Source organism: Crocuta crocuta, unplaced genomic scaffold (genome assembly GCF_008692635.1).
Source record: "Crocuta crocuta isolate KB4526 unplaced genomic scaffold, BGI_CrCroc_1.0 scaffold170, whole genome shotgun sequence".
NCBI lineage: Eukaryota > Metazoa > Chordata > Mammalia > Carnivora > Hyaenidae > Crocuta > Crocuta crocuta.
This window is the reverse complement of record NW_027527853.1, coordinates 8055906-8078816: the sequence shown is the minus strand read 5'-3', so window position 1 is coordinate 8078816 and position 22911 is coordinate 8055906.

Genomic DNA, 22911 nt, shown 5'->3' with positions numbered 1-22911 from the left:
TCCTCTCCCCCTTCTTCCCGTAGGCCCACGGCAGTATCCCCGCCCCCACTCACTCTGCTGAAGGACATACGTTTCCATCCCCAAGACCACAACTTGATTTTGATCACTGAATTTGGTCAGAGATTGAGGGAAAGAAGGCTTTTGGAGATGACCTCTTATGAAGCCATTTTCACTGATCTGAGGCCAGCTAGCAGACAATAATGAATAAAAAGGTGCCACTTAAATTAGTGACATGTGAATATCATACAGTATTGATAGAGAAGAGGTCCCTATCATTTGAGAAAGTAATCTCTGACCTAGAAGGCAGCTTCAGCAGGAAGCATGAGAAAGGAAAAGGACACTAAATCAGCCTTGGTAACCCAGTGGTGATGGATGTCACAGATAGATCATGCTTATATCAGAACAGAATTTCTTCTCACACAATCAAACAGGAAGAGTGGCACTATAAATCCTGGCCTGTTGCGTGCTTTCTCCTCTGGTGTTACAGAAAGTCTCACATTGAAAAGAAAATACGGAAATCCAGGATGTTCTTTGTGCTGATATAGTTTTCCCCTCAGTATTAGGGATACCCTCACAGACTCCCCTTGACTCTCCAACTTCTGGCTTTATAGGTTTATTGGAGGAGACCACACCTTTCTCAACCATTTTTCCCTCTCAGAAACTCCTTTACAAGAAGCACCGATTTGGAGCTCCAGGCCTCTGCTTGTTGCCAGCTTTGAGGATTTTCTCAAATATGGGAAACAGGGCAGGAAGGGAAAAGGGAAAGGTCAGAAGGACAACCCTTCCAGTTCATGATGAATTCCTGTAGAGCATACAGCAAATCTGTGCCACCACCAACTCCAGGGTGAAGATGTGGGCTTTTAGAGGCTCTTTGTATTCTCACAGTGGGATGGGAACCAGGGCAGATATATCTGTGTTTTAATTGGGCTTTTAATAATCCATTAGGTAGGTAGAGGAATCATTGTTACACCATTTTAGAAATGAAGAAATGGAAGCAAAGAAAGCATGATAATGTGTTTGGATAGAGGCCATGAAACGCATCATAGGTGAAGGTGAGCCTGGGCTCCGGGTCTTCTGACAACTGGCCTGGTTTTTAGCCATTGGTGTAAGCTGCGTCTCCCAAGCTCTCATTCTTGGTCATCAGAAGTCATATTATTCTGAACAAAAAGAAGCCACTACATTAAAACAATTCTAAGCATGTAGTTCTTCTCTAGTCACTGAGCTGATGCATTTATCTAATCTGTACACACAGACCTCTGACTTCATTGTGTTTTGCTAGAATCACATTCCAGGGCTTTTGGTCGATATTATGCAACACCACTTGGCTGGTTTGTGCTCTGCCAATGTTTGGGAGCAAGCTTAATTATGCAAATGTACCTGATAATAGAGTATTCATTTTAGTCATGCTCAATTATTTATTTTGAATGCCTGGCCCCGGTGACTTGGACAGAGCTTAGTAACAGCTCATCTCATATCTAGCAAGGAGACACAGGAAAGGACACAATTCTGATGCAGGTCAACTGCCCTGATGGGCATCAAGCTGCTTCAGGGAAAGTCGCATTTGAGGCAAGGCCAGCTATTTCTAGGGAAAATTCCAGCTCTATTGCCTATCTGTTGTTCCCAGACTGAGAGGCCATTTCATAGGACTGTAGGAGCAGTGACTCTTAGAGGCAGACAGAACAGTACTTGAAATGATGGGTCAGAGGAGAATGGAAAAAACCTGTTTGGTTACTTCCACTGACTCCTTAACTGCCACATTTCCCCCTTTACGCACTCCTGCCTTTAGGGATAATAAAACGGGGCCTGGAGGGAAAGCAGTAGAGACAAGTGGAAATAGATACGCCAGAGTGTTTAGCTTTTCTCAGAAGAGAATAAGTGAAAATCATGCCATTGAGCAGAAATAGGATGGCAGCTATCTTTAACTCTTTTTGATTTTTCCACAAGTGCCATGATCACATTGACAGTGGGCATTTGCATGTTTTAGGTGGACATCACTCTGCCCCTCAGACTTGGTTAACCTGTTCTCACCTTACAGTTGTCAATGTAAGTGTGACTTCTCCCAAGATGTCTTCCCTGAACACCTCACCCCCATCCTCATGCCCGGAATAGGAAAGGCACTCCCACAGCATTCTCTCACAGAATCAGGCATATTCCTTACGGTGCCACTTATCTCACTTAATGGGATTACTTGTTTTGTTGTACAACTCCCTGTCTATGAAGGTAGAGACCGTGTCTTTGCTCTTTACCGATGCACAGCACAACTCAATGCTTGGGAGTTGATAGCCACTTGGCAAATGTTTGTTGAAAAAGGAATGAAATTTTGATGGGGGTCCAGGCTTTGCTTTCATCCTTAGTCTCCGGCTGAAGCATAAAAGGATTCACCTATCATTGTGACAATGTCTGTTTTTAACTGCAGAACACACAGCATCTTTTCTACTGCATGGTTGTTTCTAATTAATTGATGACTTTCGTGAACTTCTGATAGCTGAAGTACCTGTCCGTCCAACAAAATTTGTCTTAGTCTTACCCCTGGTAACTGATTCCATTTCTTCTCTCTCCTACTCCTTGCATAACCCCCAGAGGAGTGGGAATAGGACCCAGGCCTGGACAGTCATGGCCCTTCACCAGGATTGAAATTGGAAGAAAACATTTCTTTTCTGATAGGGTTATTGTATTGAGGGATTTGCATCCGTGACCCCTGACAGCCCCTTTGCCTACCATTTCATAGAGTCTAGGGATGAAACCAATCAGAAAGCCAACTAAAAAGTGAGGGTTTTAAGATCCCGATTCTTGCACTTCTTTTTTTGTCCTCATGCCTTTCCCAGAATATATTGTAGTTCGGAGGCCAATAAATATCTTTTTTTTTTTAAGTCAATGTGAGTTTGATTTCTATTTCTTACAACTGAATGGGGTCTGGCTAATGCAGTGATTAAAGTGCATTTATTTTTAGGAACACAGGGAAAGTCAGCTGAAGTCAGGGGAAGAGGTTGCCACATCCTTAGTTTCCAAGTTTAAATGGACTTTTGACTTTAAAAGTCAGAGTCCTGATAAATATAGAAATTGTTACCTGAGGCCAGATTTAAGGGTCATGACCACACTGTAATTGTACCAATAGGAAGTGGATAAATCACTGCAACACCTAAAAGGAGCATCAAGTCCTAATTCTGTCTCAGGCTCATCCAAGGACACCAATGGCTATGGTCAACTCTTCTGGCAAGTATCCAGGGGCAAGTAGAGAAACTCATCCAAGGATTTCCTATGTGGCCAGGGAGGTGAGGCCTTAATCTCCTGGTTCAGAAATATGCTATATGTGCTGTGGACCAGAGATAGCTGACGTTGCTTCCCCTTTCTATGTTTTCCAAGAAGGGAGTTTTTATTGCAGACATTATGCACTCCTTCATAATTTTATATTGGCTCTGTTGGGGTGGTTAAATTTACTATTTGGCAAGAATATGAGAAGACTTGGAATTCAATATAGCAGATGATATGATTTTAGGTTGTCCCTTTGGAAAGGGTGGCTGTGTTTTCTGTTGTACATGAAATACTGGCATTTTGATAGATGGGCATTTCTGAATTTAATGCCAGGGGAGAAGGAAACTTCAATGTGCTCGGAAATGAAAGGGTAGAGTTCGTTAATCTATAACAGCTACCATGTTGTTCCTCTAGCTTCTCCATCCTCTTATCTGGTGAAATGCTTCTTCCTCCCATTTCTCCCTTGTCTGCCTACCACTCTGAAGCACCCATACGGCGACCCTGTGCCTTGCATCTGGCCAAAGTTGTATTTTGGGGTCAAGAGATCATCTCTGGGGGGAAAAAAAAAGTCTCTTTTCTACTGGGAATGCCCAAATGGGGGGATATGAACCTGCAAAGACTAGAGAGAAAGAGATGTGGAGAAGGTTGTGTTCTCTGGGTCTGATTCCCCATCTCTGAGGCCCCAAGGCCCTGGACCCTGTCACTGCTCATTCAATCCTGAGACTACTCCAGTATCCTGTACTTCTCGGGTCAATAAAATCTCTGTTCTGCTTTATGTGGTTTGATACTGATTTTTGTCACTTGCAACTGAAAGAATTGTGAACTCACTGTCATCTCCTCAGAGAATGCTCCTTTAACCACTTAGCTAATTTAATGCCCTTTCTGCTACCTGCCATTTTCTATCTTGTTGCCCTATTTTATGTTTTATAGTACTGATGGTTCTCCAAAATTACCTCTTCAGTAAATGTCTAGTTATTTGTTTATTGCTCGTTCTTTTCTCCTTCCCCTCCTAATACTAAAATGTAAGTTCTATGTCAGAGATTTCATGGTTTATAAGTTTTTTAATGTTTATTTTACTTTTGAGACCGAGAGAGACAGAGCTTGAGTGGGGGAGGGGCAGAGAGAGAGGGAATCACAGAATCTGAAGCAGGTTCTGAGCGGACAGCACAGAGCCCGACACAGGGCTCGAACCCAGGGACCGTGAGATCATGACCTGAGCCGAGGTCGGCCACCCAACCGATTGAGCCACCCAGACACTCCAGAGATTTCATGATTTATTCATTAATTAATTTTCTTAAGGCCTACTACAGAACTCAGCATACAGTTGGTTCTTCTTAATAAATATTTGTTAATTGAATCACTCACTAATGTAGGTGTAAAGACTGAGAAGTACCAAGGAAAGGGTGTCCGCAGGTGAAGGCCTCCTTCTATTTGTCTATCCTGATTCTCCCGGATTTCCTATTACTTCACTAATTGATATATTAAATATGCTTCCATTTTCTCTCCTTTGGCTGTCCTTTATTTACGGTAACCTTACTACTCAAGCTCTACACTACTGTTCCTGTCACTTGCCTCTGGTCCTCTGCTGCTTTTCGGTCCCCAAACTCCAGCCTCAGTTCACATCCAGATTCTCTAAATGCTTACACATGACAATTCAATTACTGAAGGTGTTACTCTTCTTTTTGGCTTTCCACCCAAGGAAACTACCCTATCACAGTGCTTGAGTTCTTTATGACCTGCCTGAATAATTTTCTCAAGCTCTCTGGTGGCAGGGAGGGATTAAGCGATCTGTTTTCTTAAATGTGTATAGCACTTCATTCATTTGAAGGCATTTTTGAATGAGTCAGTCTCAGCTGGCCTACACAACATCCCTTATGAAGTAGACCAGGATTGGAATTGGTATAAAAAATTCAGAGGTTAGAAAACCAAGGTACAGAAAAGCTGGTGGTTTTTCTCAGGCTACAGAGGTGGTGAAGGTAAGCCATGGACTTAAATCCAGTCTTCTGCTTCTTTGTAACATCTGAAACTCTGTTGAGAAGACTGTCCACTGGGATGGAAAACTGGGATGGCGTTGGCAAACTGGTGAAGTAGATCTAGGCCACAGAGTTAATTGTGGCCATCTTCTACTACTGGATTAACAAAACAAACTAGAAAGTCAAATCTGTATCACTAGTCAAATTTTGATGTTAAAGAACTGGAAGGTGCCAATTGCCATTTCTTATGGCACACTACTTATCAAATCTCAGCCACAAAGGGGGAGAAAAATACCATTTCTGAACAATTTGCATTTTCCCTGTTTTAAGTGTAATCCAATACATCATAGGCCCGATGACATTTTAAAAGTTTCAAGTCTGTAATGGCTGTCATGACATGAATCATTCAAACAGCAGCCACTGTCCTAAGCAATGACTCAGAGTAAACAGCTTTAAGAGAAGAAAAACCCACATTTTCCCTCTATTTGGAGTCATTGTTCAAATGGAATAAACCTACCCAATCCATGAGTGCTTTCAGAGGCTGGATGCTTCTATTACGTCCACAGCAGAAGCACATTCTTGAGAAAAGGCCATGAAACAAGGGCTAGGGACTTCTTGGGGTCAGTCCTTTATTTACCACTAATGAAAAGTGTGACCCCAGGTGGGTCTTTTCAGTTTTCCTTGGTTTGGATTCTTCATTTGTAAAATGAGACAGTTAGACTATATAGGCTGAGAGGTCCTTCTGGTTCTAAGAATTATTGATTTGGGGTCATTTTACTCCAGGACAGGAGTCATGATTGATTGCAGATATTTTTTTGCCCCTTGAGAGAAGCTAGGACACCAAGTGAGAACAGGGCGTGTGGCTGGGGAGTTGTTCCTGCTTCGCTGCCACTGCGAGAAAGAGAGAAAGACACACAGGTATCACTTGGGTGGTAAACACTCTAATTTGCACTGGGATGTTTGTGTATCTTGTAGGGAGGGAGTCAGATATTAGTAGGTTCTTTCTCTCTCTTTTTTTAAACTAAAAAAACTTTTTTTAAAGTTTATTTAATTATCTTCTTGAGAAAGAGAGAGTACAAGCAGGGAAGGGGCAGAGAGAGACAGAGGGAGACACAGAATCCAAAACAAGCTCCAGGCTCCGAGCTGTCAGCCCAGAGTGGGACACAGGGCTCGAAATCACAAGCGGTGAGATCATGACCTGAGCCCAAGCTGGACGTTTAACCAACTGGGCTACTCAGGCACCCCACAAAGGATGTTTTCTAGTAAGACACTAGGTAATTAAGAACCTAGTGACTTGGGGCACCTGGGTGGCCCAGTCCATTTAACATCGGACTTTGGCTCAGGTCATGATCTCACGGCTTGTGAGTTTGAGCCCTGCGTTGGGGCTCTTTGCTGACAGCTTAGAGCCTGCTTTGGATTCTGTGTCTCCCTCCCTCCCTCCTTCTCTCTCTCTTTCTCTCTCTCTCTCTTCCCTGCTCATGTCCTGTCTCTCTCTCTCAAAAATACAAACAAACATTTAAAACAACAACAAAAAAAGAAACCTCTTTTGTTGTGGCAAAGGGAAACACAGTAGCTAGTAGTTCAATGCACTTTTGTGTACTTTGTTATCATTCCTGAACCCTGACCATTGCCTCTTGCCCCTAAGATGAGAAGGGGAAATTGGGAAATTAGAGAGGATAAAGCTGTTTTATCTGTGGCGGAATGGATGTGATGGAGCAGTCACTGGTCTGAAGGGTGGGGTTGGTGTCTCACTGCTACAGGATTGGATAATAGCAGAGAATATTCCTTTAGATCCAGGCATGCATTACCTGTCCTTTTAGGTATGACTGAAGGCCTGTTTTGCTTGGGCCAATATAGCTTCTCGATGGAGGTTTTCATTTATTGATAGACAATGTTTTCCTTAGATCAAATTTTTTTGGAGACAGGGGTTGGGAGGTTTGGGAGTTTCAACTATTTCAAATTTCCATTCTTGTCAACTAGTAACATTCAAGTGCTTTGAAGATTTAACTTATTCCATCAGGTGCATACTCATAACCTATTTCTCTTATGACCTAATTAAGGCCATTGAATCTGAAGAGTTGCACAATTCTTGCCAATACACCATCCGAGCCACTGATTCAAAATGACTGGTCTACAACTATGGTGCCCAGGAACCTCCTGAAGCCATCACCTGGGAGCTGTCACGGAGTTTCCTGCCAGGGACATGCTTGTCCCCAGAGGAGATTTGCCAGGACTTCCCAGGACAGGCAGTTACAGGGATCCTGGGGTGTTTTCAGTGGCCTGAAGATTAGATACAGCAAATGCTAATAGAATCACTGTATGAATGGCAGGGAGAGTTGGGAGGGGCCTGGTGGCTTCTAGCGCTGTATAGTTTTTAAGATTGTGGTAAAATATACATAACATAAAATTAACAATTTTAGTCATTTTTAAGCGTACAACTCAGTGGCTTTAAGTACGTTCAGAAAGTTATGTAACTACACCACTGTCCATCTCCAGAACTTTCCCTCATCCCCACATAGATACTCAGTACCTACTGAACCATAACTCTGGATTGCCTCCTCCTCCTAGCTCCTGGTACCCTCTGTTCTATTTTCTGTGTCTATGAATTTGCCTATTCTAACTACTGCATATAAATGGAATCATGCAATATTTCTCCTTTGGTGTCTGGCTTATTTCACTCAGCTTATTTTCAAGCTCTATCCATGTTGTATCGGGCACCAGAATTTCATTCCTTTTCCTGTCCGAATAATACTCCATTTTATGGATATACTACAGTGTGTTTATCCATTCAGCTGCTGATGGGCAGTTGGGTTGTTTCCTTTCGGCTGTTGTGAATAGTGCTACTATGAACATGGGAATACAAGTATCCTTCAAGCGTCTGCTTTCAATTCTTTTGGATGTACATCCAAAAATAGAGTTTCAGGATCATATGGTAATTCTATGTTTAACTTTCTGAGGGACCGAGAAACTGTTTTCTACACAGAATGCACTATTTTACATTCCTATCAGCAATGCACAAGGATTCCAATGTTTCCGTATCCTTGTCAACACTTGTTATTTTCTGTTTTGTTTTGCTTTTTGATAATAGCCATTCTAATGGTATGAAGTGGTAGTTCATTGCAGTAATGCTGTATTTTTGATAAAGCAAGGGAGGGAAGGCACAGAAAAAATAAGACTGCTTGAAAATTTAGCCATTGACTATTATGTCAGAAGATGTAAGGTGTGCCTTGCAGTTCTGAGGTCCATTTAGAGCAAGTTACTTAACCCCTGACTTTCTTTTTCCTCAGTATGTGTGATCATGAATCTGAAACCAAACAGAACATCTAGGAAATACTGCCGGCACCAGCCTTAGTTCAGAGCACCTGCTGAATTGTGGGCCATGTTTCTTGCTGATTTAATTGCCTTTAGCAAATTATAGGTATGGCACAATTTGGTTAGGCCTAAAGTTCAGCCAATTTGTTTCCTGAAACTATAAGTCTAGTTTCTCAAGCTAATAGTGTAGATAAGGAGGAAGTCAGGTTAACTATTACCATTCTATAAAGATATATTCATTTTATGCAGAAATCTATCAGGAATAATATAGAACTATCTGTCATTTTTATTGACCTTCCACCAATTTTAAGTTTTTGAACAAATAGCTGGTTAAATCAATTCAAAAAACCTTCTTCTTTCTCTCCCCCAACAATCAACTACTGCTGCTTGTATAGTCTGAAATATAATATTCTACAAGACTCAAAGTGAGTAAGGGTGCCCTTTATCAAACAGGCAAGCTTTTCTAGTGAGATAAAGCATGGCTATGTCCTGACTTCCTTTCATTTTAATTAGTTTCTTATCATCTGATAACACATTGGGATGAACATTTTTATATATATACATATGGCTGCTGTGTTTTCAATTTCGTGATATAGGAGAGATCTTAGCTGACAACTTGACATGCCATCTAATTATCACAAAAGAGGAAGATTACAGATTGGGTGTACCAAAATGAAAAACAGTTTGTAGAGAGCAATTTTTAATTAGCTCCTAAAATAAAAAATTTTTAATTTCAGTTAATAATTTCACATAGCAAGTCACCTCACTGTGTACTCCTGGCACATATTTTGCACTGAAGGAAATAGCAGGAAATGACATGCCTCAAAATGAGGCATTCCCCCATGAGTGATATTTTTAAAAGGCAGGATAGACCGCCTTTTAGCCTGTAACGTTAACATAGGGAGATGCAGCCATGAAGATGAATTAACACTTGCTTTGTCCCCACATAATGCCCGAATCCCCTCTGAGAACGGAGGTGAGGTGTATACCCATGTTGGGCTTCTGAAATTTCACCGAAGGATGTCAACTGATCCCCTCGCTCCGCTGCACGCTGAAAGACAGCATTTCAAATTTAAGGAACAAGAGGAAAGTGCCCCAAGCCAGGTGATTGTCAAAAATCACAAACCTGAATTCTCTTGTGCTCTATTCAAACGCTTAGTTGAGAGAAAATATTTACAGAGAGGAGCTCGTAGGATAGAGAATCTATTAAGTCCTCCAGGTGATTGCTTCCCAATTTCTCTTAACAAGGCAAGTGATAAAAATTAATATTTATTAAAGTCAAGAACGTAGATGCTTGACAACTGATGCAATACTGGCACCGGCCAGAGAATGGATGATGGCTGCAAACAACTATACTGTACTGGTTCTTTCTTAGAAAGTGAAGCTCCATTCCACATCACAAAGTCATGTGGAGCCCTCTGCCTACCGTCACATCCTGACAATCACTCTACTTTGAATGTCTATTGTCGAAAAGACAATGAGAAAATGAGCCTTCATAACTCCTAGGCTCAATATAAATGTATTTTATAATCACAACAGCATCTATCAATATTTGAACATTTTTCACATGTTGATGAGTGAGACACCTATTTATGGAATAAATGTATGGGCACTACCTCGGGAACCTTTGCAAAAACTTCACGTGTCCCCAGGGCTTTGCTGTGCATGAGTTAGGAGCCACAGAGCAACATAAGCTAATTAGGCTGTGTAATCACCAGATGGAGATCAAAAAATCCATTGGACAGGAGTAAGGCCCTGGATCATGATATCACACAGTGCTCAATCTCTTCAGTGAAACTGGGCTTTATTTATTAAGAGGTATTCTTTTTCTTCTTGGTGAAGAGTGTGACTTGATCTTGGGGAAGCAGAGGTATCCAACAGGGTAGACAGAATGTTAACTGTTGGAAAATTGGGAGCACACGTGCCACCTTCCTATGGCTGGAAAATAGTGCTTCGTGATAGGTATTTTATATCAGCCTTATTTCCTTACTAAGAGATCCCTTTTCTTCCTTTCCATTATCTACCTCTAATTTGTTATCTTGATGTGCCTTATAGATCTTTGAAAGATAATGTAAATGTTTTCTGGAATATAGCTGGATATCAATAAACAAAAGAAAATGGCTGTCAACAGGGTGGCAAGTCTGCATTAAGCAAGAAGACAGAGGTGTGTTTTGTTCGTTCCCTGTGTAAGATCTATGGCCATTTGAGGAGTGTCTGGGTGGCTCAGCAGTTAAGTGTCCAACTCTTGATTTTGGCTCAGATCATGATCTCCCAGTTGGTGAGTTCGAGCCCCACGTAAGGCTCTACCCTGGCAAGTGTGGAGCCTGCCTGGGATTCTCTCTCTCTCTCTGCACCTCTCCAGCTCTCATTCATGTTCTCTCTCTCTCAAAATAAATAAAGAAAAAAGATCTACAGCCATTTGAATATTGTGTTAAGATTTCTCTGCTAATACTACAAGCTCCTGCGTTACTTACAAGGTTGACTGGTATGATTTGGCTGGGAAATCATTGGAATGAGAGGAAATTCTGGGGTTTTAACAGTCAGCTTTGGTATTAAGTAACTGTATTATCTTTTTTTTTTTAATGTTTTATTTATCTCTAGGAGAGAGAGAGAGAGACAGCGTCAGCAGGGGAGGGTCAGAGAGAGAGGGAGTCACAGACTGGAACAGGCTCCAGGCTCTGAGCTGGCAGTCAGCACAGAGCCCGACGCGGGGCTCGAACCCATGAACTGCGAGATCATGACCTAAGCGAAAGTCAGACGCTTAACTGACTAAGCCACCCAGGCGCCCCTAAGTAACTGTATTATCTTGATCAAGGCTTTTGGGCATTGGTTCTCTTATTTTCAAAGTCAGGTGTTGATTCGCTCAGAAATCAGAACTCCGTACCCTCAGGGGTCCCAGGAATTCTGTGAAGACGTCAGTGTGTGAAGTGCTGGCTAGATGACAAAGGCAGGGGTGAGTACTTCGGGGAATGGAGAACCCCTGCCCCACCAGAGGCATGCCAATCTTCTAAATACTCTGTCAGCCGAGCCGGGGGCTCAAATTTGTCCACAGGCTGCCAGGCGGGTGTTTTCTTCCTTTTTCTTTTCTTAACCTGTGGTTCCAATGACCCTGCAAAGGGGCCCTGGTTGTGACAATCTGTGGTGATGACTGCATTGTTCAGCTCAGCCCACCTTGTTCAGACCGGGCAAGTGTGAAGTCTGAAATGACAGCGAGAGCGTGAGCTGAAGTTGAGGGGATTCCAAGTGGGGAGACAAGAAACCTTTTAAGAATTGGCTGACAGGCCCTGGCACTGGGGCAGGGCTGCAGCTGGTCGGAGAACGGCCAGCAGACCAAGCTGACCGGCTGCCGTGAGTGGCGGCGGCCTTCCTGAGTCCTGACTCTAGATGAACCGTGAATCTAAGAGGCAAAATCACACAGTGACAGGCCGTGATAAATAACTCTTCCTCGGCTTCCCTTTCTTCTCTCCCCTAGACCCTTAGGCATTTGGCCTCTTTGCTGCTCCTTTTAACAGCTTTCTCATTATATGCTGCCCATCACTCAAGTGCATTCAGATGTGAGATCCTCCCTGAAGCCTCACTCCATCTCCTCGGCTGGAATCCTCCTCTGTGTTCCAACAGGTTCTAGCAGTGTTTGGTTTGGATTTCAGAGTGCAGATCGCATTCTACCCAGCACTAGTTGTGTGATATACATGGCTGTTGTCCCCTGCTAGAACGCAAGTCACTTGAGAGGAGGAATCACGTCTTCCCTGCTTTTCTATATTCCTCTTCTTGGTGCCTAGAACAGCGGTTTGCCCAAAGTAGGTCTTCTGTAAATACCGTATGAAAGCCTAGAATTTAAGCCCTGTGGCCAGAAACAGACTCAAAGCCAGCTTCTGGATCCATTAGTTATGTGACTTTGGGTATACTATCAACCTCTCTAAACCTCACTGTTTATTATTTTTTTTAGAGTTAAAATCATGCACAGTTCTTAGCATAGTAATTCCTGGTGCATGGTAAGCACTTAATAAATGTTAAAAGCAACGTTGCCTTGTGTTGGATTGTAAGTCCCCTCCTTTCTTCACTACATGAAAAATGAGTTTATGTGCGTCAGCGAGACACAGGGCCTGACAGGCCCGACAGATGATGGCTTTAGGATGGCCCAGCAATGTATTGATAAGAACCGGAAAAGAAGGAGTCTGCATCTTAGATTTAGAGGGACCTGGAGAAAAGGTAGCCGATGCTGGAAAGCAGCAGTGCAGTCTGATTATGGAGAGACGGCCTGAGGTAAACAGAATAAATTTAATTAAGAGGAGCAGTGGTACTGGCTGTCCAGGATGGCATATTTGTTTTAATCAAAAGACCAAAAAAAAAAAAAAAAAAAAAAAAAAGCAGAGAGAGTCAGAAGTAAAGATTAGACAAAAACTGAGAAAAATTCCAAGACAGAATCTTCTTGTGGAATCTGTCCCAGGAGTCGGGGGTGTGGGACGGAGAGGGAGCAGGGACTCCCTGTGTATGGATACTTGAGGTTTGAACATACCACTTAGGGGACTGGGGCTGTGCTTGTGGGGGGGGTTTCCCCAGAAGGGGCCAGGCATCCTCAGAGCTCCCAGGAGAGGGGTCCTATCTTCTCTTGGAGTGAGAAGGCCCTAGACCAAAAGTTAAACATGCCAAGTGCAAGCTGGTGACCGAGCTACGGACTTGCAGCAATTCCCCTCTTTTCCTAGAGCTGGGAATGTCAAAATTCCTTATAATTTGACAAGTTGATCTGGATTTCTAAGCACTTGTGAGATGAATAACCAATGTTGCAATAATGGAAGGATTTGGGAGCAGGTAAGTGTCATCTGGAACCAAATAATGAGAAGGCTGCTTGCTGAGCATGGAATTAAGCTATCATATTTCATTAATTCTAAGACACATATATTATCACCTTGTAGTATCTCCAAAACTATGATATATATTAGACGATGCTGTTCAACAATCATGTTGGCCAGGCAGCAAGTGAGATGTAGCTTGGTAAAAAGTGCATACGCATAAAATCAAAAGCAACAGCATTAAAGCTCGCAAAAGGGAGAAAATCTGGAGACAAATGTGGACAACCCTTTTAGGAAATGTGAACTCACCCTGACCTTGATGGCACAAGGGATGGAAAAGAAGAACACCAGTGATATGACTCTTAGGCAAAAAGTGACTAGGAAGAATCAGGTTTGTAAATGCTTCTCCCAGAGACAGCCATTACACCTCGATGTGCGGCAGAAGCAAACACACATTCCCATTTCATTACAGGCAACGTTAAAAAGATGTGGATNGGTTTGAGCCCCGTGTTGGGCTGTGCTGACAGCTCAGAGTCTGGAACCTGCTTCAGATTCTTTGTCTCCTTCTCTATCTCTGCCCTTCCCTTGCTTGTGTTCTCTCTCTCCCTTTCTCCAAAATAGAGAAATAAGCTTATATATGGATGCTGAAAAAGAAGATGTGGATGCAAAGATGGAGACTGAATAAAATTAATACTGTTTTTGCTGTTTTATCATGGACTTTCTTAAATGAAATCTTTGTTGTTTTTTTTTTTTTTTTAAGTTGAGAGAGGTTGGCAAGGGGAGAATACAATGACCACTAGTCCAGTTTGGTGCCACTGCCTGGACTCCTGCTATGGCTCCAGCAGTTTTGCCCACCTTTGGTTTTGCACCATCAGTTCAAATGCCGGCACTACGAAAGGACAAATAATATCTTAGTATCACTGTAAAAATAGTTTTGACCTTGTGTACCTCCTGCAAAAGTCTGGAGGAGGCCCAGCCCATCCAGGTCTGCCTTCTGGGGCAAAACAGAGCATGGAGAAAGGAAGGGGGTAGATCTTGCAGGAAGATTTATGAAATATAGCCTAAGCCAGCACTTTGCTTTAGAATAAAAAAAAAACAAAAACCAAACAGATCTCAATGATAAGAGTGGCTTCTAAGAGCTTGGAGACTAGCAGAAGGGACAGGTCAGTGTACAGGTAATAGAAACTCAAAAGCTATAGCATAGGGTAATCATGGCTTAGTTTTTCATCTCTAGTTGTATCTACAATATAGTACATCTTTGAATTCATTGTTTGATTCTCAGATTCTATCATGTTTGACAAAGGGGGAGAGAATCAAATGACTCACATGTTGGAGTGACCAGATTCATCGCCTTCCCTGAGCCAGTGGCACTGTCACTAGGAACAGACAGGTCAGGGCCTTTAGGACAGACTGTCTGCTCCCCAGGTGGGATGCCGTGTGTATTTGTCTTAGAAACACTTGGTTTTCTAGCCTTCTATTATTAATGTGTCTTCCTTCTGAGAGACCTATTTTGTTCTTCATGTTATAAATGCACAAATGGGTGAATGAATAAATATTAATAATGGCCGAGAAGCCACTGTGCCTCCTTCCGGGGACTTGCCCATCTACTCTGCTAGGATGATTTTGTATGTTAACGTTCGTGGGGCAGTTTTATCTCATCTCCAATTCTGCCTCATCCTTGGAGAGGAAGGATCATCTTACTCCTACCCCCTCTCCTCCTATGTTCTATATTTACAGCCTTAATAAAGAAATGAGACAGACTGATACAGCCCAGTGTCTCCAGTCACTCTGCCCCAGGTGTGCCTCCCGAGAAAGGCTGATGTCAATTTACAAACTGCATCACTTGAGTTTACATTTGCAAGGGAAATGGTAGCCACGAAGCTATTCTTTATTTTGAGGAGATTAGAGCTTCAGCTGATAACTGGACTGTCTTATTTGTTTCTATAAATTTTTAACAGCCTGAAATGGCATTAAACTCTGCAGAGAGTACAAGAGAATGCCACTAATCCTGTTGATCTTACATTGCTTTGCAGAGGAAAGTAGAGCAATAAATCCTTGTAAGTGTAAATCAGGAGAGATGTTAGCTATTTCTCTGCAAGGACATGTCTTATTACTAACTTATTACTTGGCTGATAAGTTAGAACTCAGGTATTAAATTTGAAATGTCTTTTCTTCATCCCTCTGCTAGTTTGCTGATTCTCCTGCTCCATCTATCCCTCCTCCTCCAAGTAATTGTACTTTTCCTTTCTCTTTCGCCCTCCCTCCCTCCCTCCCTATCATCCATTTACTTATCTATTGACTTGCAAAATCTGCTTCTGACCACCCTGCCATTCTAGGATACATTCCTGAACAACACATCAAGTACTTTTTGAGGGAACCGAGTAAGACTTGATCTTTGGCTTCCAAGAGCTTGCAGTCCAGTGGAAAGACTAAGTCAAACACAGAGGCAACAGAAACTCAAGGCTGGGTTTGACAGCCGATGGTTAAGGGCGAGGGCTCAGTTAGTTTAGATTCTATGCATGTCTCCACCACTTCCCACCTACATCCCCAGGCAAATCCTTAGACCTCTCTGAATCTCAGCTTCCTCACCTGGAATACAAATCAATTACATACGGCTGTTGTGATGATTAAATGGAGTACAGAGTATTTAGCACAATGCTATTTATAACCATAATTGATATTATAATTTGTGCTAAAAGAGATGCAGAAAGAGTAACAAAATTGACCCTTAAATTAATTTACCCCACCACCTGCAAAATGTATCAGGTCTGTGTGTACATTAGGGCAGGCTGCTTTCAGAAATAAAGCTAACCCAGAGTCCCTCAGCTATCACTAACACTACACATATGATAAAGTTGTTTCTTTACATGGGTGATATGGCCGTGACTGAGAAAAGGTACTCCTGGAATTCTCTTTTCTATGGTAGAAACCTGTTGCAGTAAGCCACCTGCACAGTTTCAACTAATCTCTTACTCTAGTAAGCAATAATATCCAAATATGTTGCCTTCCTAGAGCTGTGATTTATCTAGATGGAAGCTGGTCGTGTCCAGCATAGGTCATCATATTTTTTATGCTTGGCCCCACACAGACCAAGCCCCCTGCCTTCCACCATTTGCAGGTTTGGCTATTTCCCTGTGCCTAGTATTTTTCCCATCTGCTGCCGTACAAGGACATGTCCCATAGCCCTCCACTCTTGTACCACCTTCCGCCCCATTCCAACACAGCCGTTGATGACTCATTTGGGTTTTGGGGAAAGCAAGTGTCACAGTCTCCAGAACATCGGGGGACCAGAGAAGACCAATCTACTTTGTGACTGAAGCAATCTGGACTGCCCGCTGGAAGTGAGGAACAATGGAGGAAAATGTAAGACGCCTCATGTCAGACCTCAGAGTGCCTTCTGGCCTCAATTCTGACTTACTCTGTTATACTGAATAAATTACTGAGACTTTTGGGGCCTCAGTTTACCCATTTAAATAGTGAATGTATGGTGCTAAGTAATCTGTCAAGTGTTTTTATTCACCAGTGTATCCATTTAATATTTATAAAGCACCCACTTGTATACTGACATACTTCTGTACTGACACACACACAGAGCCCATGGCTTGGAATGTGGTAAGAACCACAGTGAAAATACAAAAAGTGAGGGGCTTCAGCTCTTCTGTTCTGAGTTTTAAATAAAGCTACTGCTCAGTTCTAGCCATAAGACACCTGTGATTTGTGTTCAAGTTCACATATCATAGAGCGTTTCCTCTCTTGGAGTCTTATCTCCTCTGGAAAACAAGGCAAATGAATGTAGTGGCTATTTCTAAGGACTTTTTTTTTTTTTTTTGAGAGGGGAGGATTCAAGAGGATTTAAGGGTATAAATAATTCACTGGGCATATAATTTTATCTTACTTGTCTTCAAACTCAGTGAGAGCTGGGGAGTGAAAATACCCTTGTCCCCTTTTGATATAAAAGGAAATTAAGACTCAGAGACTGAAGCACTTCCTGGAGGAAAAAATCAGGGTGAATGTGCTCAGTGTAGTGCTATAAATGTGATGCACAGGGAAGCAACTGGTCTGTTAATCCTCCAAAGTCCAAACTCATCTTTGCCATCAATATTTCCTTCTCCTGATCTGTAACACCCGTAGTGGTGATGCCAATTTCCTGGTTAATGATCTTCATCTGAGCTGTGTGAGCACTCAGGCTGAGCTTGGCCAGAAAATGTTTCCTCCTGCCAATAGATGGCAGAGTAGGCAAATTTGTTTGAGAATGGAAATAAAATCAGAAAGGAGGGTGCTTGGGGTTGGGACCTCCCCTGTGGTCAACCTACACTGATTATGCACCTACAGTGCAAAGCCCAACGCAAGGCCAGAAAACCTCGGATAAGACGTGATCTCTGCATCTTCTGGAGTTCCCTCTCAGCAGAGCCAAAGACTGCCTGCCCATTTCGTATATGTGCTGCCGAAGCGAGCACAAGACTGCCCATTTCGAAAAGGGCAGGACACAAATGGTTAGTAGAGTAAAAGAAATATAGAAAGCAAAACACAACTTTGTTCAAGAAATTACATTTCTTATCCTGTCTTGATCTGATGCAGTCCTTAGTCGTAACTGTAGACAGCTCCTCTGATACTAAGGAAATCAGACTATGCTAATAATGAACTCTAGACAACGAAACAAAACATACAACAAAAAGCCCCAAAATCTATGGCTCACAGGGAGCTAACCCTAACCCCCAGCTTCCTCTGAAAGAAATATCCTCTTATGTTTCATTCAATTACTACTACCTGAAAAACTCCAATACCTTCTAGAACAAGTTACTTTATTCCAACTCGTTTAAATAACCAAAGGAAATCCATTGAAACCATAATTTTTAACTTACATAAAGAAGACACAACTTGTGAAAGACACTTGGAATCTAATTACATGCTGAATGATTAAGAGGCAAGGACTGGGAGTTGAAAATACTGGCAAACTCTTACTTATGCCCCAGAACCCAGCAAAACTGTTTGTCTCCTTGGTGAAGATTTTCCTGTCTTTTAAATATATTCCTCCTCTTCTTTGGGGCCCCACAGCACACAAGATCTTCTGCCATCATATATAGTTACCTAGCTTCTTTTAACTAATTTTTAAAAAGTCCATATCTTTTGCTCACCAAACTGAGGAGTCATGAGCATATGATTCGTCATTTTGATTCGAGAGTGTCAAATACAGTAATCATTTATTATTTGTTGAAAAAATAAATTTATAATAGACAAATGGGTGAAAGGGAAGTTCTGGTGTCTTTTCTAATTGGGTCACCATTTTTGGAGGAATGCAGAGGTGACCATGGAGAAATGGAGCCATGAGAGAGAGCTTGGTGATGTAGCTTTCGTGACACATCAACTATTGCATGCTTTAGAGCTGTACGTGAGTTCATATATGACTCTGTCACATGCTAGTAAGTACCTGAACATCTTTGAGCTTGTTTACTCATGTAAAATGGAAAAGAATAATGCTTCACAGAATGGTTAGCAGCTTCAATAGCTAATAAATAGCTTTAAGTTAAATATTTTAACATAATACACACATAAGGGAAGATGACTACCACAATTATCTCTGTGATGAGCCATTTTCTCTTTTAAATGATTTTGGGTTCTTTACAGCCTGCAGAAATAGCATTTTGATTAAAAGCAGTTTATTCTTTTGTAGCTTGTGGAAACAAATGTAACACAGTTTTTGCTGTTTTTGTCTTTTTTGTTGTTGTTGTTTTTGGTTACCTTGATTTTACTATCATGAAGATAAAGGCAATTTTGCAGGTAAAAAATGGTTGATTCATTGAAGGGAAAAACTTTATTTACATTTGTGATTTATTTTTATGATTTACTTTTATGAGCAATTTGGGGACAAAAAGAACTTTTACGTGGGTGTTACTTTTATACTAAGTCCAAAAAGTATATGTGTAAAGATTCTGAATTGTATTATCTATCTGATAACACTCACTTTTTTTTTCCTGGAAGACTTACAAGTTAAAATTTAATTTGGTGGACTATAATTTGAAGTATGACTTTAAGTTGAAATGGGGGTCTGCGAGATTTTGAAAATAGAGAGCCCTTCTGCAATGAGAAAATGCTTGAAATACATTTGCGATTGGGCAAGCTGCTTATAGAATGATTCAAGAACCATAGCTAGAGGGGCGCCTGGGTGGCTCAGTCAGTTAAGTGGCCAACTTCACCTCAGGTCATGATCTCACTCACAGTTTGTGAGTTTGAGCCCAGGGTAGGTCTCTGGGCTGACAGTCTAGGGCCTGCTTCAGATTTTATGTCTCCCTCTCTCTCTGTTCCTCTCCCGCTTGCACTCTCTCTCTCAAAAATAAATAAAGATATAAAAAAATGAAAAAACAAAAAGAACCATGGCTAGGAAATCAGAGGACAGTTAAACTAGCCATTATATCCATGATAGCTATTCATCTCTTCCATCCAGCTCTGTCCTGGGTCACGGAAACTGTATCCTTGGCTGATGGGCTAGAATGTATGTGATGAGAGAATGTTTCACCAAACAGTCAAGATGGCAGAAACTGTGCTAAGGTCAGACAGATTTTACCATAATTAAAAGACATTAAAACAATAGGAGTAAGTGATTTGATCTCCACCTGCTGAATTTACTTCAGTTCCTTAAAGTTACTGTTTTTTTTTTTTTTTTTTTTGAGGACATGCAGCTCGCAAAGCCTATGCTTTAAAAATGTGATTTTATCACCCCCACCCTCTGTCTTAAGCTGTTTCCAAGAGGATTTATCCTTATTTATGTCTGTGGAATGAGATTTTCTTTTCAAGTGTTGGGAGCTTTCCACGGTGTCCTGTGGATGCTTCAAAATGAAGCCTTCTCTTTTTGAATCCTTAGACAGAATTGCCTCCTGTAATTTCTTCTTTTTAGTGGTTAAAAAAAAAGGGGAAAAAGTGAAAGGAATCTAGCTGGAGACTGCAGCCCAGGTGTTCCAGAAGGCAACTGCTGTAATTGGTTGTTAGAAGCGGTACTGCCATCATTTCCCCACAGATTGAAAATCGACTTTTCCTCTCAACATTTTCCTCTGTGGCTGGGGAAATTAACAAATTAATTGATTTTAATGAAATGACCATTTAAACATGTTCGAGCACTGGCCTCAAAGAGAAACAAGAGTTGTTTTTGAAGCATCTCTCTCCTGAACCAAGTTCTTGCATAATCGAAATGGCTCGGTGTGTGAGTGGTAGTGTTTACGTACCAAATCATTCAAAATCTGTTCTCAGTATAAATGTTCTCATCGAGAAATCTCGCACATGGTTTAGCATAAATTGTAGCCTATTGTGATGACGATCGATAAGCGAAATGCTCTCAGTTGTGTTAAACTGCTGTTAACTGATTGCAGAAACCTGAAGAAAAAATTATATGATGCCGTAAGTAACTACTCAGGAAAAAGAAAAAGGTTTCTAGGGAAATGAACCTTGTTCCCAACCACTGTGATAAGCTTTGGAACATCCAAGAATCCTTCAGTGGTTATCGGAATATTGGGGCAATATGAGTGACAAGTTAGGATGAGCAAAGTACAAGTAATCTGACTACGGACATGAGCAGGCTTCATACTCTGTTAATACGAACATTCGGCAATACTTTGAGAATATTTGAAAATGTGCCTTTTGCTTGTCCCCACAATCTCATTTCTAAAAATGCACCCTAATGGAATTTAGGGTGTGTGCAAAGATTTATTAAAAGGATGTTCACTGTAGAAGTGGTAGGGAAAAATTGGGAGCAATCCAAATATTCTACAATAGGGTGTTGGTTACATAAATCATAGTATATAGGTATAATTCTCTCTTTTTTTGGCAATTAAACCATATAAAAAACCTAGAAAATATACCTTAAAAGCTTACTCATAATGATTCTCTAATAAGCCATAGAATCATAAGTATTCCTTTTGATCTTTCCGTTTCTTGGTGTTCTCTACTTTTTCTGCAATGAGCATGTGGTGCTCACGTAATAAAACTGCCCCTCCATCCTCCTTCCTCTTCCCCTTAGCTATGGCTCCGGCTTCTCAGTCCATCCCAGCAAAAGAGTAAGCCACAACAACCATCCTGGGCATGACTAGAATTTTTATTCTAGAACATGGAATTGGAATCTCCTTAAAAGCTAAAATTTTGCAGTTGTAACATCTTAACACTTCCTCATCTCACAGTATCTTCTCACATGTCTTTTAAATATACACTTCCTCAGAGTACTAAAGACTAGACGCTACTGTTTTAAGTTAGAATATTTTATTCTTAAAATGTCTTGTTTGAACATCTCCTATGATAACTGTTTACAAAACTGGGAGTATCTGGTGCTCAGAATCACTTCTTCAGAAAGCAGATTTGTTTTGGGATTGACTTCACGTTTGAATCAGTTTAGTAAGGATAGTGGGTAGTGGTCCTTAGAATCTGTTTTGGTAGATGGTGCAACTGAAAGCCCATTACTGTCAGAAAGAAAAATCAAGGGAACTCCAGTAAGGAAAAAGCTCCTCCATCTTCATTCCTATATGTACTTCTGACAGCCACAAAATGTCCTTACATTCTGTGAATGGGACAGGGTGTACTGTCTCCCTACCTCTATTATGCCTGGGGTCCAGTAGTCATGATCTGGATCAAAGACAACATAGCCATGTATCGGAGGCTATAATGGAAAGCAAACCATATCACCCATCCTTCAGACACACCATTTTAAAAATGTCCGAAGAGTGTTACTGTCAACCATTGACATCCAGGTTTCCAGCAGGAAACATCCTACTGCCACTGTGTCCTAACGCTATGAAGTTTCACCTCTTCAATGCTTAAATGTTTGTAACTATACCTGTATCCTCTTGAGAACTAGGTCCTTAGAAGGGAGTAAACCTGAAATGAAGGTGACCAAGTTCTGGAGAAATAATTTCCATGGAGACTGGGAAAAAGGACCTTGCTTTGTGTGAACTAAATTAATAATTCATTGGTTTGGCTTGCTTCACTCTGACTGTGGGGGTGATTCCTGCTGAGTCAATTCCAGATGCCCATTTTGCCTAGAATTATGTAGATTTTGCATTCAACAAGCAACTCTTTACGAATTTAGTACTCCAATAGAAACCCACTGAGCTTCAGAGACCCCCAAGGGAGAATGCCTCCAAAATTTCTACTGTACTACATTTCCTATGGCATTTCTTTATAAACATCCCAAATCCCCATCCTCCTAGCCAGGGCAAAGTTAGAGGTGTTTTTTCCTCCATGATAATATAGTACATTGTAGAATCTTTACCATAGCACTTATGGTATTATATGGTCACTCTTTTTTTTTTTTTTTTTTGGTAGTACATTTTGTGCTCCTTAAATAAGGCTGTGCTATCACTTACTCATCTTTCCACATCCAAAGCCTCTATCTGCCGCAAAACAGGCAATCAATGTGTTAAATACATGTGGAAGGAATGAGGCGTTAACTGTTAAGAATTTGACATTCTCCTTGTGAAGAAATGTCACAGGATGGACTGTCCATTTACTGTTAAGGATAAACTTAACATCTGTACTGGTAGGGATAAAAAGCAAGAAAGGAAAGCAATGATATTTTATAGTGCCTATTTAATGATCTATTAGGC